This window comes from Heterodontus francisci, chromosome 38 (assembly GCF_036365525.1).
Source record: "Heterodontus francisci isolate sHetFra1 chromosome 38, sHetFra1.hap1, whole genome shotgun sequence".
Lineage (NCBI taxonomy): Eukaryota > Metazoa > Chordata > Chondrichthyes > Heterodontiformes > Heterodontidae > Heterodontus > Heterodontus francisci.
Genome location: NC_090408.1, coordinates 36,144,765 through 36,161,569, shown reverse-complemented (window position 1 = coordinate 36,161,569; position 16,805 = coordinate 36,144,765). Strand labels below are relative to the sequence as shown.

At 43.3% G+C, this 16,805-nt stretch overlaps 1 protein-coding gene and 1 long non-coding RNA gene across 2 annotated transcripts in view; one reads left to right on the top strand and one right to left on the bottom strand.

The window, feature by feature from the left end:
* slco3a1a (solute carrier organic anion transporter family member 3A1a) overlaps window positions 1–16,805 on the top strand; it is a 140,902-nt gene that overhangs the window by 64,100 nt on the left and 59,997 nt on the right. The window lies entirely within an intron of this gene.
* On the bottom strand, window positions 1,694–15,932 carry LOC137352348 (uncharacterized). Its single transcript, XR_010969685.1, has 3 exons — window positions 15,833–15,932; window positions 5,805–6,035; window positions 1,694–4,402 (listed from the first exon to the last, which is right to left on the bottom strand). It is a non-coding gene; the product is annotated as an uncharacterized lncRNA (long non-coding RNA).

Below are 16,805 nucleotides of genomic sequence, written 5' to 3'. Positions count from 1 at the left end.
AACATGGGTTCGAATCCCACCTCAGCAGAAGGTGGAATTTGAATTCAATTAATAAAATCTGGAATTTAAATAAAAAAAGCTAGTCTAATGATGGCCATGAAACCATTCATTGTCGATTGTTGTAAAAACCCATCTGGTTCATTAATGTCCTTTAGGGAAGGAAATCTGCTGTCCTTACCTGGTCTGGCCTACATGTGACTCCAGATCCACAGCAATGTGGTTGACTCTTACATGCCCTCGAAATGGTCTAGCAAGCCACTCAGTTCAAGGGCAATTAGGGTTGGGCAATAAATGCTGGCCTGGCCTGCGACACCCACATCCCATGAATGAATAAAAAAAAGTTTGGCTGAAATTATTTTCATGAAGACAAAGTCCCCTTAATACAAGGTTAAACCAGAATTCTGAATTGCTTAAAGAGTGAATCATACTTTCACAGACAACTATTTCCAGGTAGCAGCTGTCGTTGAGGCTCCAGCAGAATTTGTATCTGGAAAGTTTATTCCCAGGGTCAATGTTGATGTAATAATCAGGGTCTTAGTTCTGTTTTAACGCTGGCCTTGTGTGCAAGTAATTGAAATTTTATGTTGGGAATAAAGCTAGCTCCTCACTATCAGCAGAATATAAATCTTGTACGTTTGTGACCTTATCTGTACAAAAACAATGTTTAATTAATTGAAAAGGAGGAGTTGTGCCTGAGTTTTATCAAGGCCAATTCTAGCTCACATCATGGACAACCTACTTTATTATGGATTCCACCTCACTTTGTTCTCTAATTTTTTGCCGTCTCCTGATGATGCTGACCCTTCCATGGGCGAGGGTGTTGGAAACTCTTTGGTGCCTCATCCAGATTTCTTTATAAGTGTGAGCCTAGAATATTAAGTGTGACCAGGCTGTTCATCTGTGAAGCATGGCACAGCTGATCTTGTCCTGGCCTGACATCCACATCTGGATACTTTCCAGCAGGTTGGAACCCTGGCTGCAATTACCCTTCCTTTCCCCGGGTCTCCGCCTATTACCCCAACAGAGATAAGCTGACTCAAAACAAACCACGGAAGGAATTTGTGAGATCCTGGTTCTAGTTTTACTTGAAGAATATTCCCACTTTTGTATTAGACTAAAGCCTGCTGATTCCACATGGTACTGATGACAGGGACTCCATTGTACTCCAATTTGTACCATAAAATGTATCCCCTTGGAACTAATCCAGTGGTTAACAAGGGACCTCGCTCTACAATTGGCGGCTGTCCCTTCAGCCGCCAAGGCCCTAACATTTGGAATTCCCTCCCTAACCCTCTCTTCCTCTCTTTCCTCCTTGAAGATGCTCCTTCAAACCTACCTTTTTATCCAAGCTTTTGGTCATCAGCCCTAAAATCTCCTTATGTGGCTTGGGGTCAAATTTTGTTCCTGTGAAGCAACTTGGGAGGTTTTACTATGTTAAAGGTGCTATATAAATACAAGTTCTTGTTGGCCCAAAACATGAGGGCCAGATCCAACTTCTTAACTGCATCACTGAATGCTGAGACAACACTAAACAATGATAGGGGCCAAACAAGAGAGGGATAGAGGACAAACATTGTTGATAGATTTGTATTTGGCAGCAGTTCCATGATACAAATGCAGCATATATCCCAAAAAACAATCTATTGCAATCCTGTTGTGTAACATTGGTAACAAATAGATTAAAATGCCTTTATTAAGTTCCTTTGAAGATTATTTTAGTATTTAAATTAATGGCTTCATTAGATTAACAGAGAAGTTCCATATGAGCCTGTTTGTAATTATCAAGACAGAAGTTGCACTTATGCACTTCCTTAGACACTTTACATTTCACACAGTGAAATACATTCACTATTATGCGGGTGAACCCATTTTTTTTCTCCACAACAGCAATGGAATGATGACCAGTTAATATATCTTTGGTGGTGTTGGTAGAGAGAAAAATGTTGACTAAGAGACTTCAGAGAATTCGCTGATCTTCGTCAAGTAGTGCCATGGGATCATTATGACCCACTAGAATAGGTAAACAGGGCTCATGGTTTTAAGATGTCACCCTTGGCTCAGTGGTAGCATTCTTATCTGAGAAGGACTTTGTTCTGGCTGCACTCCCCTGAGGAACCATGACTCTCACCAGTATCCAAAATGGAAAAACAATTAGCAAGCAAGATAGACTCAGGGGACTCCTGTACTGCCTGCCTGGTTCTCTTAGACTGCCTGGTGGTCACCCATTCCCTCTCTGCCTGCATGCTCCTAACCTGCGGTGTGACCACCTCCCTAAACATGCTATCCACGTAGTCCTCTGCCTCGCAGATGCACAACAGTGACTCCAGCTGCTGCTCGCATTACAAAACCCGGAGCTCAGGCTTCTGCAGCCGCTGACACTTCCTGCAGATGTGTTCATCTAGGACACGTGGTGCGTCGATGACTTCCCACATACCACAGGACGTACATCCCACTTGGCCGAGCTGACCTGCCATAACGTAACTTTAATAACTTTTTATTACAATAAGAAGTACAATAACTTACCAGTTACCAATCAACGTCTTCCCCTGTACCGAAGACAGAGGCAGCTACTGGAGGCTGAGAAAAGGTAGAAGAAAGAAAAGAGCCCCTCCCTCATGCACCAAACTCCCACTTTATACTCTGTGCACTCAAATTCTTTTAATTAATGTTTCCCTCCGTACCAAACTCCCTCAATTACCAAACTCCCTTCTTAACACTCTTTGACCTCCAGCAGCACCCAGTGCAGACAAGCAGCACTGAGAGTCCCCTGAATTTATACTCTGAAAAAAATGCTGTGTCAGCTCTGCTAGAGCTCTGCTGCAGCTCAGAAACTAGTTTAAGCTTGCTACCTAGTTAACTAGCTACATCTACTCTGAGTGTTAGTATACCCCTATTTAAAACTGCAAGCAACCTAACTTACCGCTTCAATTAATTGCTAGATGTAAAAAAAACTAGTCTTGAGAGATTAACCCTTAAAATTCACTCACTTTCCAAACTCCCTTCTTCACACTAAGAATGGCCTCCTTCTGTGGCATAACTTTTCGATGGTTCTATCATCTGTTGCAAAATATTTTTAAGAATTTGTGGTTCCTGGTCATGCTGCATTGGATTTATCACACTCTAACATTGTGAGCTGAAGGCTTAACTTGCGTCCAATTATCTGACGCCTTCAGGTTTTGTGATGCTCCGTTTTAACAGTGGCAGTCCATGCCTATTCAAGATCAATGTGTGTGAGTAATTTCTCTTCATTTTCTTCCTCCCTCTCTGCATTGATTTGGGATTCATTGTTTTAGCCAACCTGACAACCTGTTAGGGGCCCACCTGACAACACTTGTGTGAGCCTAGACTGCCAATGCATGCAGCTTTTCAGGATGGTGGGCAGCAGAGTCAAACCTCATTCTATCCTCCTCCATTGTCCAAATAGGGTTACCGTGAGTGATTGCCATCCAGTGAACCTTTGATAATGGGAAAAGTGGATGATTATTTTCCTCCCTCAAGCTGAAGGGCTCTGAGCAAACGGTTGTGCCCTGACTGAGATCAGTTAACTGAGCACAAATCAAAGATTGAACCTGGAACCTGTTTGGTTTGTGTGGCTCAGGAGCACACTTCATTTACCAGCTAAACCTTTGGAGAAGAGGCTGACTAATTACCTTTCAATACGCGAATTTGAAGTGCAAAGGCCTGTCCTCCTTCATGGATTTTCTTCACTGTGCCATTTCAAATAGACTCACCAGCAAAAATGGAAATGAATCACATTTAGCATTCTGCTGGCAGTGATTGTTATACTCAAGTGAAAGATAGGGTTGCGTAATCAGATTTTAAATTAAACCTCTGCTCGATGACATGAGAGTAATGCTGATTGTGAAGAGAGATGTGTGCCCCCTTCTCAAAGTTCATCCAAATGGATTCACTTAAAGTGGCATTGCAACACACATTTTCAACACACCATTAACATATTGTTTGCCTTTGCTTCGTGACCTTTTGGTCAGCTATGTGGCCTGGTCCAATCTAGACCTCCTTTGTTATCTCTTGCCCCACCCCCACCTCACTTGCTTATAACCTGTGACTTTTCTAATATTTGTCAGTTCCGATGAAGGGTCACTGACCCGAAACGTTAACTCTGCTTCTCTTTCCACAGATGCTGCCAGACCTGCTGAGTGATTCCAGCATTTCTTGTTTTTATTTCAGATTTCCAGCATCCGCAGTATTTTGCTTTTATTATATTATTGCCTTCCTTCTTCCCTGTTTATAGAAAAGCTTTAGCATTTCCCCCCTCCCCCAACATTTCATCAATTTTCTCCATAAATTCCTCTCCCCCAAAGGAGTTTATTCTCTGTTCCGACAGGATTCCATGAGAACTGTCCCGGGTCACACATAAAGAATGGGCATTTGGGCGAAGTACCTTCAACAAAGGGAGATACAAAAAAGATATTAGAAAGGTTGAGTGTTTGTTTAGTTTACATTACACTGTTTGCAAGAACATGTATCTAATTTCCAGATATCATGCAACTTCTAGTAGCAGGATAATATCTGTCATTTGTAGGCGTCCATGTGTACAGTAGAATTTGGCTTTGTTTCAGTCACTTTGGATCCCAGTTCGTTTAACTGCCACCAAAAGTGTGGCCTATGGCTGTTCTGCATCTCTATTCCAGTCGCTGTATCACTCTGCATACATTGCATTTGTTACAAATGTCTTGCATTTCCCATGCTAGAAACCAGGCAGATACACCATTGCATTGGGTACACCATTGCAGCGGGTACCTTTACAGCTTTTCCTGATGATTCACTTTTCCCTGTTGACATGGAGATATCTTCAGTAGTGAAATCTGCCGCACACACATTAGCAGATACAGGGTGCAGTTTCAACCCACCCCACCGGACAGGAACAGCCACGCAATTAAAATCACCTCCTAAAACCTACCGCCATGTGGGCGGGGTGCCTGTCTGACTCAGGTAAGTGCAAATTTTCCCTTGTTGGAGCAGGTGTGATCCTTTGGGGCCCCCCAAGGAATATCAGGGCATTTGCTGCCCCGGCTCTCCTCCACGCCACTCAGTACCCCACCCCGAGCACTGGCAGGCAGATTCCTAACTGCCCACTGCTGCCACTTTCTGCCTGTTTCAAGTGGGCAGCTGACTGGTGGATGTAAATGAGGCCTCAGAGTTAAAATAGGCCGGGCCTCAAAATGATGGCAGTGGGGAGGAATTTGACACTTGCCTCATTCCCCCACCCTGTCTTGGTTAAACTCCCCCGCCCCACCAATACCAATAAGTGCGTGACTACTTTTGATGAGCTGGGGGATTATTCATGCAGAACTTTCTCTCACGGGACTAAACAATTGTAGGGTAAATTCAATTAGATTGTGCATGGACAGGAGTTGCCTGAATGGATCTTATGATTTGTTGTTTGTACTCTTGTCATCCAACCTAATGATATACTAAGACATATCTTGATGGACTTTATTCCCGCAGATTTTCTCTGTTCTCATCCCCTCCTAATGATGATTACTTTTTCTGGGGAACAATTCCATGGAGCTGGCAGTGCTCCAATTAGTGGCCATTCATTCTTCAGATGTGAACCTAAGACAGTGAGTCTAGATGGGCTGTTTGGCCAATGAGGGCATCACAGCTGAGCACAACACCCACTTCCTGCGATCCCCTCAGGCACACACTGCACAGAAGCATTAGTTGCATACCTTTCAGAAGAGGAACTAGTGACCAATTTCTCTTTGCTTGCCCAGGTTTACCTTGAGCAATTGTAGTGCTGAACTGCTACTCCAGGTAAGATCAGCTAATTCAGAACTTACCTTGGATCAAATGTGGAATCTTTCTGTGCCACGTCTAAGTCATGGAAGCTGATCAGTGGCCTTTGATGGTGCTATGCAGGTGTGTTGGCTTTCCATAAAGCTGAGCTATGCAGCAGATTCAGCACAGCACTGCCTGTTTGTAAAGCTGCTGTACAAGATCAAAAGATAGGTTCAGATAAAGAAAGTCCATGGCATTTGATCTTGTCCTTGTGGAATGCCAATCCTCACGGCCTGTGGAGCCGAAACAAGAATCACATCAACAAATGGCAGAGTTTTATAGAGGTAATTGGTTTCAGTACAAAAACTGGGAGAGATGACCATTTGAAAAGAAAGATCTGGAGAGATATATAAGAGACAGCTGGTCCGATATTGCCCGTTTACATTGTCACTAAATGTTACAATGATCAGCCCATATACTTAAAACGTTTTATCATATTCCAATTTTTTTTCTCATGCACTGAGCCTTTACTGATGAACAACTATAGTCTTAGTACTTCTGAAATCAAATTTCCTCATTGATCCTCTTCAGAGATGATTTGGTTCTTACTCTGATTATAACTCAGACTGATGAAGAAATATTAAAGCTCTTTGTACAAGTGGAATGCAAACTCATTACAAATTAAGCAAACGCCCCCTTGAATGTATCATTGCAAACTTCCCTTCGATATGCAACAGGCTTTAGTGTTTTGGAAAGAATAAACACCCTTCAATTTTGCCCTAATTATGGCCCATTTCCCTTCTGAAGATGTTGATTTGTGCAGACATATGACATCACAGCTCCTCCTCCTTCCCCCCCTGCCGTACCAAGCCCAAGTGAATATTCTTCATAATTGTGAGCTTAGATAGTGTGCGCCAGTTTGCTATTCCATCAGAGGTCAGGACTGCTTCTGGCTTCACCCAATCCCAAGTATTTTTATCCCATTGGTTCCTGAGTCCAGCCATACTGCTACTGCTCGCCTGAGCTGAGATCAGCTGGCTTAATGGCGTAAGGGCCAGAATGTCCGAGGTTTGACAGCCACTCCGTAGTCAGTCTCAGCTGGGTCACAGTCATGTGAGTCCATCAGGTGAAGATAGGATTGGCCTTGTTTATGAGGCCCTCCATGGTTAAGGAGGCTACCTCCATTTGCTGTCTAGCTTCACACATGAAGCATGGCTAACTGGGTGAGCTACGAGAGGCAGTGGCTCTTCTGGAGATGTACCCTAGCCAGGGCACAGTCTTTTAAGAGAGGGATGGGGGGGAGGGGGCAACAATAGAGATGTAGCCTTCCTGGAGACCTTTTCTCTTCATAGTCAGGTTGATGTGAAAAGGTGATTTAGGTAGGTTGCTTTATGGCCCTCAAAACCCCCTCATTTCGGTATATTATTAAATCCTGAGTAAAATGGATGACAAGCCACAGTCTTGAGCGGGTCTGCTGTGACCACAGTACCATATGGCACAATTTTTCATCCCAGGGCTGCCTATCTGCTGCAGGGCCCGGACAAGGTCTGCAGCATAGTAAAACCAAACTGGCTCTTAAAGCTGCAGTGTCCCACTCTTGGTGCAATGTCGCTTCATTTTATTTCTTTTAACAAATTAGCGGATCTCCTGTGGCATCACTTGTAAAACGAAAGAAAGACTTGCATTTCCATAGCGCCTTTCACAATCTCAGGACATCCCAAAGCCCTTTACAGTCAAGGAAGTACTTTTTTTAAAAAGTGTAATCACTGTTGTAAGGTAGGAAACATGACAGCTAATTTGCATACAATAAACTCCCACAAAGAGCAATGTGAAAATGACCAGACGATCTATTTCAATGATATTGGATGAGGGATAAATATTGGCCAAGACACCAGGGAAGAACCCCTCCGCTCCTGTTCAAAGACTGTCATGGGATCTAAGAGACCAGATGGGGCCTCGGTTTAATGTCTCATCCACAAAACAGCACCTCCAATAGTTCAGCACTCCCTCAGTACTGCACTGAAGTGTTAACCTGGATTATGTGCCAAGGTTCCTGGAGTGGGATTTTAACCCACGTCCTTCTGATTCAGAAGCAAGACTGCTACCCACTGAACACAGCTGACACTCTTACTATTGTAAGTCAGATGATACTGTTTCATGAGGGTAGAAGAATGTAAAGTATAAAGTACATCTTTTTAGAGCTAAGAGAGGCAATTTCTCTGGATTCTTCAAATAAATACCCAGGTCAGAATGCCTGCAGGTCAGAACTCTGCCTGTTTTTGTGGACAGGTCCATTATGAGGCTGCAGATATTCTGGCTGTGGTATTTTTGTCTTTCAAAGAACACTTCCTTTTTTTGGTGAATGTGACATAGAATTTCGGGTGAAACCTGAATTGTGATCGACAGGAAATGCACGCTGGATGCACGCTGGATAATTGTAACCTCACCTGCCCTTTGGCAAATTAAAGGGATTGAACCAGCTTCCCGTTTTCCACCGTGTCCTGATCTTACTTTGACACTGGGGGTGGGATTAAAAGGAAGCCGTTAGTAGAGGAGACAGAATCTGATGCCTGTGCAGCAGGGAGTCTGGGCCCAAAAACCAGGTCCAGACAAATTCCTACTTAAATTAAAAGATTTTTTCTGGAGAAGGAAGCGATCATAAGAAATAGGAGCTGGAGTAGGCCATTTGGCCCTTTGAGTCTGCTGTGCCGTTCAGCAAGATCATGGCTGATCGTCTATCTCAACACCACCTTCCTGCACTATTCCATATCCCTTAATTCCCTTAGTTCTCGAAAATCTGTCGACCTCTGTGTTGATCAGGGCTATGGCGAGAAGACAAGGAAATTGGAATTGATAAATCAAAAAGGGATAGAGTGTTGGAGCTTGGGGATTTTTCTTCTGTTCTTACCTGTCATACGTTTTGCAGCCACTTTTGGCTGTGATATTTTCATTCTAAAATCTTAAGTAATTAAGCATTCCTAGATTAGGCAAATTGTGAAGTTCCCTTTTACTGTACCCCACCAGGATGCGTCAAAACCAGGCCTCACATGTGAAATGAGTTTGAACCATGATGTATTTCTGCAAACTGTTCTTGAAAGCTCGAGATGGTTTCTCCCTAGCATCTGTAATGAGGTGTTATATAAGAATTCAATTAAATAACACTGAACCGGAAAGGAAAATAGCCACTGTGCAATGTACTGCTTAGTTGAACAGTGCTGGTCCGAGCTTTGAAAATGTACAGTTGCGCAGTATATTAATTAGTTGAGTTATTCATAAGCACGGAAAGGAACTACTGCCAAATACATAAATTTGACAAATATTCTTGTTCAACTTTATTGCCAGATTTGCTTTGCTTAAAGAGCTCCTGTCCTCATATGTTTCAGAAACCGTGTTGACAGTTTTGTAAATGTGGATAATTACAAGGGTGAAGCAACTGAATTTTCCTTATCTAAGGACTTCCTCTTATCCTTCCACATTATCACATTTAGAATCCCTAAAGGATCTGTCCTCAGGCCCTATGGCTTCCCGTTTTTCATGAACCCCATTGGTAACATTATTCGCATGTGTGGGTTAGCTTCCATAGGTATGCTAACACCCAACTCTACCTCTCCATCTACTATTTGTAACCCCTTGACTTATCCCTTATCAGATTGCTTGTCTAATGTCGACTACTGGTTGAGCCACCACTTCCTGCATTTCAGTGTCGGGAAGACCAAAGTCATTGCGAATGGTTCCCATCATAGATTCCATTCCCTGAGCATTGATTCCATTACCCTCCATGGCCATTCTCTCAGGCTGAACTATGCAAGTTTGCAGACGACACAAAGCTAGGTGGGAGTGTGAGCTGTGAGGAGGATGGTACGTTGCCTCCCTGGTGCTCGGGTCAAGGATGTCTCGGAGCGGCTACAGGGCATTCTGAAGGGGGAGAGTGAACAGCCAGTGGTCGTGGTACATGTCAGTACGAATGACATAGGTAAAAAAAAGGGATGAGGTCCTGCAAGATGAATTTAAGGAGCTAGGTGCTAAATTAAAAAGCAGGACCTCAAAGGTAGTAATCTCAGGATTACTTCCTGTGCCACGTGTTAGTGAGTATAGGAACAGGAGAATAGACCAGATGAATATGTGGCCGGAGAAATGGTGCAGGAGGGAAGGATTTAGATTCTTGGGACATCGGGACCGGTTCTGGGGACCTGTACAAGCGGGACGGGTTACACCCAGGCAGGACCGGAACCAATGTCCTTGCAGGGGCATTTGCTAGTGCTGTTGGGGAGGATTTAAACTAGAATAGCAGGGGGATGGGAACCTGAGCGGGGACACTGAAGAGGAGGAAACAAGGATAGAAAGGGAAGACAGGAAACAAAAAGGCAAAAATGGAAGGCATAGAAATCAAGGGCAAGAAACAAATAGGGCCATAGTGCGAAATGATGCTAAGCTGACTGAGAATGTTAAAAAGACAAGCCTAAAGACATTGTGTCTCAATGCGCGGAGTATTCACAATAAGGTAGGTGAATTAACCACGCAAATAGATGTAAATGGATACAATATAGCTGCGATTATGGAGACATGGCTGCAGGGTGACCAAGGATGGGAACTGAACATCCAGGGGTATTCAATATTTAGGAAGGACAGGAAAAAAGGGAAAGGAGGTGGAGTAGCGTTGTTGGTAAAAGAGGAAATCAGTACAATAGTGAGGAAGGATATTAGCTCAGAGAATCCTGATGTGGAATCTGTATGGGTCGAGCTAAGAAACACCCAGGGGCAGAAAACGTTGGTGGGGGTTGTATATAGACCCCTAAACAGCAGTGGTGATGTAGAGGATGGCATTAAATAGGAAATTAGAGACGCATGCAATAAGGGTACAACTGTAATTATGGGTTACTTTAATCTACATATAGATTGGGCAAACCAAATTAGCAATAATACTGTAGAGGAGGAATTCCTGGAGTGCGTACGTGATGGTTTTTTGGACCAATACGTTGAGAAACCAACTAGAGAACAGTTCATCCTAGACTGGGTATTGTGTAATGAGAAAGAATTAGTTAACAATCTTGTTGTGCGGTGTCCCTTGGGGAAGAGCGACCATAACATGATAGAATTCTTCATTAAGATGGAGAGTAAGAGAGTTGATTCTGCGACTAGGGTCCTGAATCTAAATATAGGAAACTCTGAAGGTATGAGGCACGAGTTGGCTATGATAGATTGGGGAACGTTACTTAAAGGGTTGACAAAAGGGATAGGCAATGGATAGCATTTAAAGAGCACATGGATGAATTACAACAATTGTTCATTCCTGTCTGGCACAAAATTAAAACAGGAAGGGTGGCTCAACCATGGCTTACAAAAGAAACTAGAGGGATAGTATTAGATCCAAGGAAGAGAAATATAAAATTGCCAGAACAAGCAGCAAACCTGAGGATTGGGAGCAGTTTAGAATTCAGCAAAGGAGGACAAAGGGATTGATTAAGAAGGGGAAAATAGAGTATGAGAGTAAGCTTGCAGAGAACATAAAAACTGACTGTAAAAGCTTCTATAGGTATGTGAAGAGAAAAAGATTAGTGAAGACAAATGTGGGTCCCTTACAGTCAGAAACAGGGGAATTTACAATGGGGAACAAAGAAATGGCAGACCAATTAAATACATACTTTGGTTCTGTCTGCACAAAGGAGGACACAAATTACCTCCCAGAAATGTTGGGGAACATAGGGTCTAGTGAGAAGGAGGAACTGTATGAAATCAGTATTAGTAGGGAAATGGTGTTAGGGAAATTGACGGGATTCAAGGCCGATAAATCCCCAGGGCCTGATAATCTACATCCCAGAGTACTTAAGGAGGTGGCCCTAGAAATAGCAGATGTATTGCTGGTCATTTTTCAAAATTCTATAGACTCTGGAACAGTTCCAACGGATTGGAGGGTAGATAATGTAACCCCACTATTTAAAAAAGGAGGTAAGCAAAAACAGAGAATTATAGACCGGTTAACCTCACATCAGTAGTGGGAAAAATGCTCGAGTCCATTATAAAAGATGTAATAGAGCACTTGGAAAACAGTGACAGGATCGGACAAAGTCAACATGGATTTACGAAAGGGAAATCATGCTTGACAAATCTACGGGAATTTTTTGAGGATGTAACTAGTAGAATTGATAAGGGAGAACCAGTGGATGTGGTGTATTTGGACTTTAAGAAGGCTTTCGATAAGTTCCCACATAAGAGATTAGCATGCAAAATTAAAGCACATGGGATTGGGGGTAAGGTACTGATACGGATAGAGAACTGGCTGGCAGACAGGAAACAAAGAGTAGGAATAAACGGGTCTTTTTCCGAGTGGTATGCAGTGACTAGTGGGGCACCGCAGGGATCAGTGCTAGGACCCCAGCTATTTCCAATATATATTAATGATATAGATGAGGGAATTAAATGTAATATATCCAAGTTTGCAAATGACACAAAGCTGGGTGGGAGTGGGAGCTGTGAGGAGGATGCAGAGAAGCTCCAGTGTGATTTGGACAGGTTGAGTGAGTGGGCAAATACATGGCAGATGCAGTATAATGTGGATAAATGTGAAGAGGCAAAAACAGGAAGGCAGATTATTATCTGAACAGCGATAGATTGGGAAAGGGGGATGTGCAGCGAGACCTGGGTGTCCTTGTGCACCAGTCACTGAAAGTAAGCATGCAGGTGCAGCAGGCAATTAAGAAGGCAAATGGTATGTTAGCCTTCATAGTGAGAGGATTCGCGTACAGGAGCAAGGATGTCTTGCTGCAATTATACAGGGCCTTGGTGAGCCCACACCTTGAGTATTGTGTGCAGTTTTGGTCTCCTTATCCGAGGAAGGATGTTCTTGCTATGGAGGGAGTGCAGCGAAGGTTCACCAGACTGATTCCTGAGATGGCAGGACTGACGTATGAAGAGAGATTGGGTTGATTAGGCTTGTATTCATTAGAGTTTAGAAGAATGAGAGGGAATCTCATAGAAACCTACAAAATTCTAACAGGACTGGACAGATTAGTTGCAGGAAGGATGTTCCCGATGGTGGCGAAGTCCAGGACCAGGGGTCATAGTCTAAGGATAAGGATTAAGCCATTTAGGACTGAGATGAGGAGAGATTTCTTTACCCAGAGAGTGATGAACCTGTGGAATTCTCTACCACAGAAAGCAGTTGAGGCCAAATCATTAAATATATTCAAGAAAGAGTTAGATATAGTTCTTAGGGCTAAAGGGATCAAGGGATACGGGGAGAAAGCGGGAACAGGGTATGGAGTTTGGATGATCAGCCATGATCATATTGAATGGCGGAGCAGGCTCGAAGGGCCGAATGGCCTACTCCGGCTTCTATTATTCTACGTTTCTATGAACTAAACTATTTGCAATCTTGGTGTTATATTTGATGCTGAGCTGAACTTTAAAGCAGTAAAGAAAGAACTTTTTTTTATTCATTCATGGGATGTGGGCGTCGCTGGCCAGGCCAGCATTTGTTACCCGTCCCTAATTGCCCTTGAACTGAGTGGCTCACTAGGCCATTTCAGAGTCAACCACATTGCTGTGGGTCTGGAGTCACATGTAGGATGGCAGATTTCCTTCCCTGAAGGACATTAGTGAACAAGATGGGTTTTTACAACAATCAACAATGGTTCCATGGTCACCGTTAGACTAGCTTATAATTCCAGATTTATTAATTGAGTTTAAATTTCACCATTTGCTGTGGTGGGATCCAAACTCATATCACCAGAGCATCAGCCTGGGGGTCTGGATTACTCGGCCAGTGACGCTACCACTATGCCACGGCCTCCCCCAACTTGCATTTATATAGCCCCTTTCACAACCTCAGGACATCCCAAAGCACTTTACAGCCAATACGTTATAAAGTGTAGTCACTGTTGTAATGTAGGAAACATGGCAGCCAATTTGCACACAGCAAGCTCCCACAAATAGCAATGTGATAATGACCAGATAATCTGTATTAGTGTTGTTAATCAAGGGATAAATATTGGCCAGGGCACCAGGGACAGTGCCCTTCCTCTTCAATGAATAGTGCCCTCTGATCTTTTATGTCTTCCAGTTAGGGCAGGCAGGGTCTTGGTTGCACATCTCAGCCAAAGGACAGCACCTGTCACAGTGCAGCACTCACTCAGCACTGTACCAGAATGTCAGCCTAGGTTTTGTAATCAAATCACTGGAATGGGATTTGACCCCAAGATCTTCTGACTCAAAGGCAAGATTGCGACCCTCTGAGCCACAGCTGACCATCACTCTGATTTCCACCTCTGCAACATTAGCCACCTTCACCACTGAAACCTTTATATGTGCTTCTGATGCTTCCAGACTTGACTACTTCAGTTCCATCTTCACTAGTCTCTCACCCTGCTTGCTTCATCAACTCCAACTTGTTCTAAGCTCCACTAGCCATGTCTTTCCCCTTCACAATAAATCTCACTTGTCCATTCCTAAGACCCTTCCATTTGGAGCCTAGTTGTTTTTTTGGAACATGCCTAAAACTCACAAAAGGTGAACCGCGGACTTAAAAAAGGCTCCGTTGAACAAAATAACAACCCGTAGTTATTCACATCATTGATGGCCATCACTTTCAAGGGCCTCAATGGCAAGTTGCAAACCAGCAGCCTAAAGCAGCTGTTTTCAACTACATTTTCCAAGGTTAGCTCATCTGAAACTTTGGGGTTAAATCAATGGTCAGAAAATCAAGTGAGTACCTGCCAGAATTTCCAATATGCAGTATAGGAGATTGAGTGAACCCACCTGACACATAAAGGCAGAGAATTACCCTTTAATCGATAGAACTGATCCCCACTGATTCTACTTGAACTCTTCTGCCGCAGAATCTTGAATTGCAGAACTCCCGGTAGGGCTCAGTATCACATGGTGTGGTGCATTGGTGCATTACCACAGAGCCAGCAGGGCAGTAAGGTCAGACTGAAATAAATTAGATATCACTGGCAGCTACAATGTACTGTGTTCCTAAACTAGTCACCTTATACTGTATCAACATTCAGAGAACACCAAGCTCTTTAAAATAGATCATTCTCGGGATGTGGGCATCACTGGCAAGGCCAGCATTTGTTGCTCATCCCTAGTTGCCCCTAAGAAGCTGGTGGTGAGCTGCCTTGTTTAACTACTAGTCTATGTGGTGAAGGTGCTTCCACAGTGCTATTTGGTAGGGTTTTCCAGGGTTTTGGCCCAGAGACCATGAAGGAATGGCAATATATGTCTAATTCAGGATGCTATGTGAGCCAAAGGGGATCTTGGAGGTGATGGTGTTCCCGTGTACCTGCTGCCTTTGTCCTTCTAGGTGGTGAATGCCACAGCTTTGGGAGGTACTGTTAACGAAGCCTTGGTGATTTGCTGCAGTGCATCATATAGATGGTACACACTGCAGCCACGGTATAGTGGACAGAATAACAGCAAGGAATCTTTTTAATTGAGATAGAGATTTAAACTGTCACAAAAGGCTTGGAGATTTTTTTTAAAACTGTACTGCCAAATTCTCTGCGTGAATCATCACTCCTAATTGCCTACAACCTTCATCAAATGCTGTAAGACGTTCTTGGATCCTTTTCTAAATGTCACTTCCAGTGATTGCATGTCTGTCTGTGGAAATAACTCTACCACACCAGTACTTTCATTTTGTATTTCCAATTACTTTGTCACGCACTCAATGATAATGATGATCAGCAAAAAAGGGAATGCCAAGGTCCTGTTGACCAGGAACCACCCATCCATGAACTGAGCTCTGTCCCAACTAAGTATTAAATCGTCAAGGCAGTTGGTTCTGTGCACTGAAAGCATTTGGTGGAGAATGGACACACATGTCATCATCCTGATTTACATATCATGTGTGTGCAAGTCACGCAAAGCGTGTGATGATGTTACAGTTGTGGCGCACTAAAGAACTAGGAGAATTTGGGACTTTAAACTGAAAAAACGTTGAGAGAGAATCGTTTTCCTTTTATAACTGATCCAGCAACCCAAAGCAATCCTGGAATTTATGTCGGTAATTGATAAAAATTAAAATTAATGATCCGCTGTGCTTTTGTAACCATATCTCAGGGAATGAACTGTTGTTAAAATTACCTACCAGAAAATGTGCTTGTTCACCTTTGCACTACCCTCGAAGGCCTCTCCGACACTTTGAAGTCTTGCAGTGGGGTGAGACAGCCCATCTCAGATTTTTCTTCTTTTTCTTTTACACGGGAACAGTCTGCTTCTGGGAACCTCTGCACCTCGTGACACAGCCAATAAGTGATGAGATTCATTACGGCCAGTCAACCATGGAGTTCTAGCCAGACAAGGTGACTGGAGACTCCAGTTCTGCAGCTAGAGCAGGAGAATTGCACTCTGTAATTTACCGTGGGTGAGTTACTTTGCAGCTTTGTTAAGCTGATAAAATAAAGCAGCTTACCGCCTCTCAAGTAACATCAGTCTATCCATTTCTCCGTTCTCACTCTCTTCTCACTCCTCCTCTCCCCCACCCCGCAGTCTTCCTTCCTCTATTGAAGACACTGAATCAAGCTGGTCTAGAATTCCTGCAAGGGTTTGCTGCATTGTCCATTTTTCACAGAAAGTGTTTGCAAACTCCCTAACCCCACTGCTTATATGGAACCCCCTGTATAACTTCCAAAGAGAGTGCCAGCTAGTTAAAGGGCAACAGTTTTATTGTCCAGTGCAACAACATTAGTACAATGCTAGTAAGTAGCTACTCCTGCTCCTAATTCGTATTTTCCTATGCTAGTAAGTCGACAAATAGCCAAACTATATAATCTGATGACAACTGGACAGGACATAGCACAGAAACAGGCCATTCGGCCTAACAGGTCTATGCCAGTGTTTATGCTCCACACGAGCCTCCTCCCACTCCTCTTCATCTAACCCCATTAACATATCCCTCTATTCCTTTCTTCATGTGTTTATCCAGCGTCCCCTTAAATGCATCAGTGCTATTTGCCTCAACTACTCCATGCGAGTTCCACATTCTAACCACTCTATGGGTAAAGAGGTTTCTCCTGAATTCTTTATTTGATTTATTGATGACACACTTATATTTATGGCCC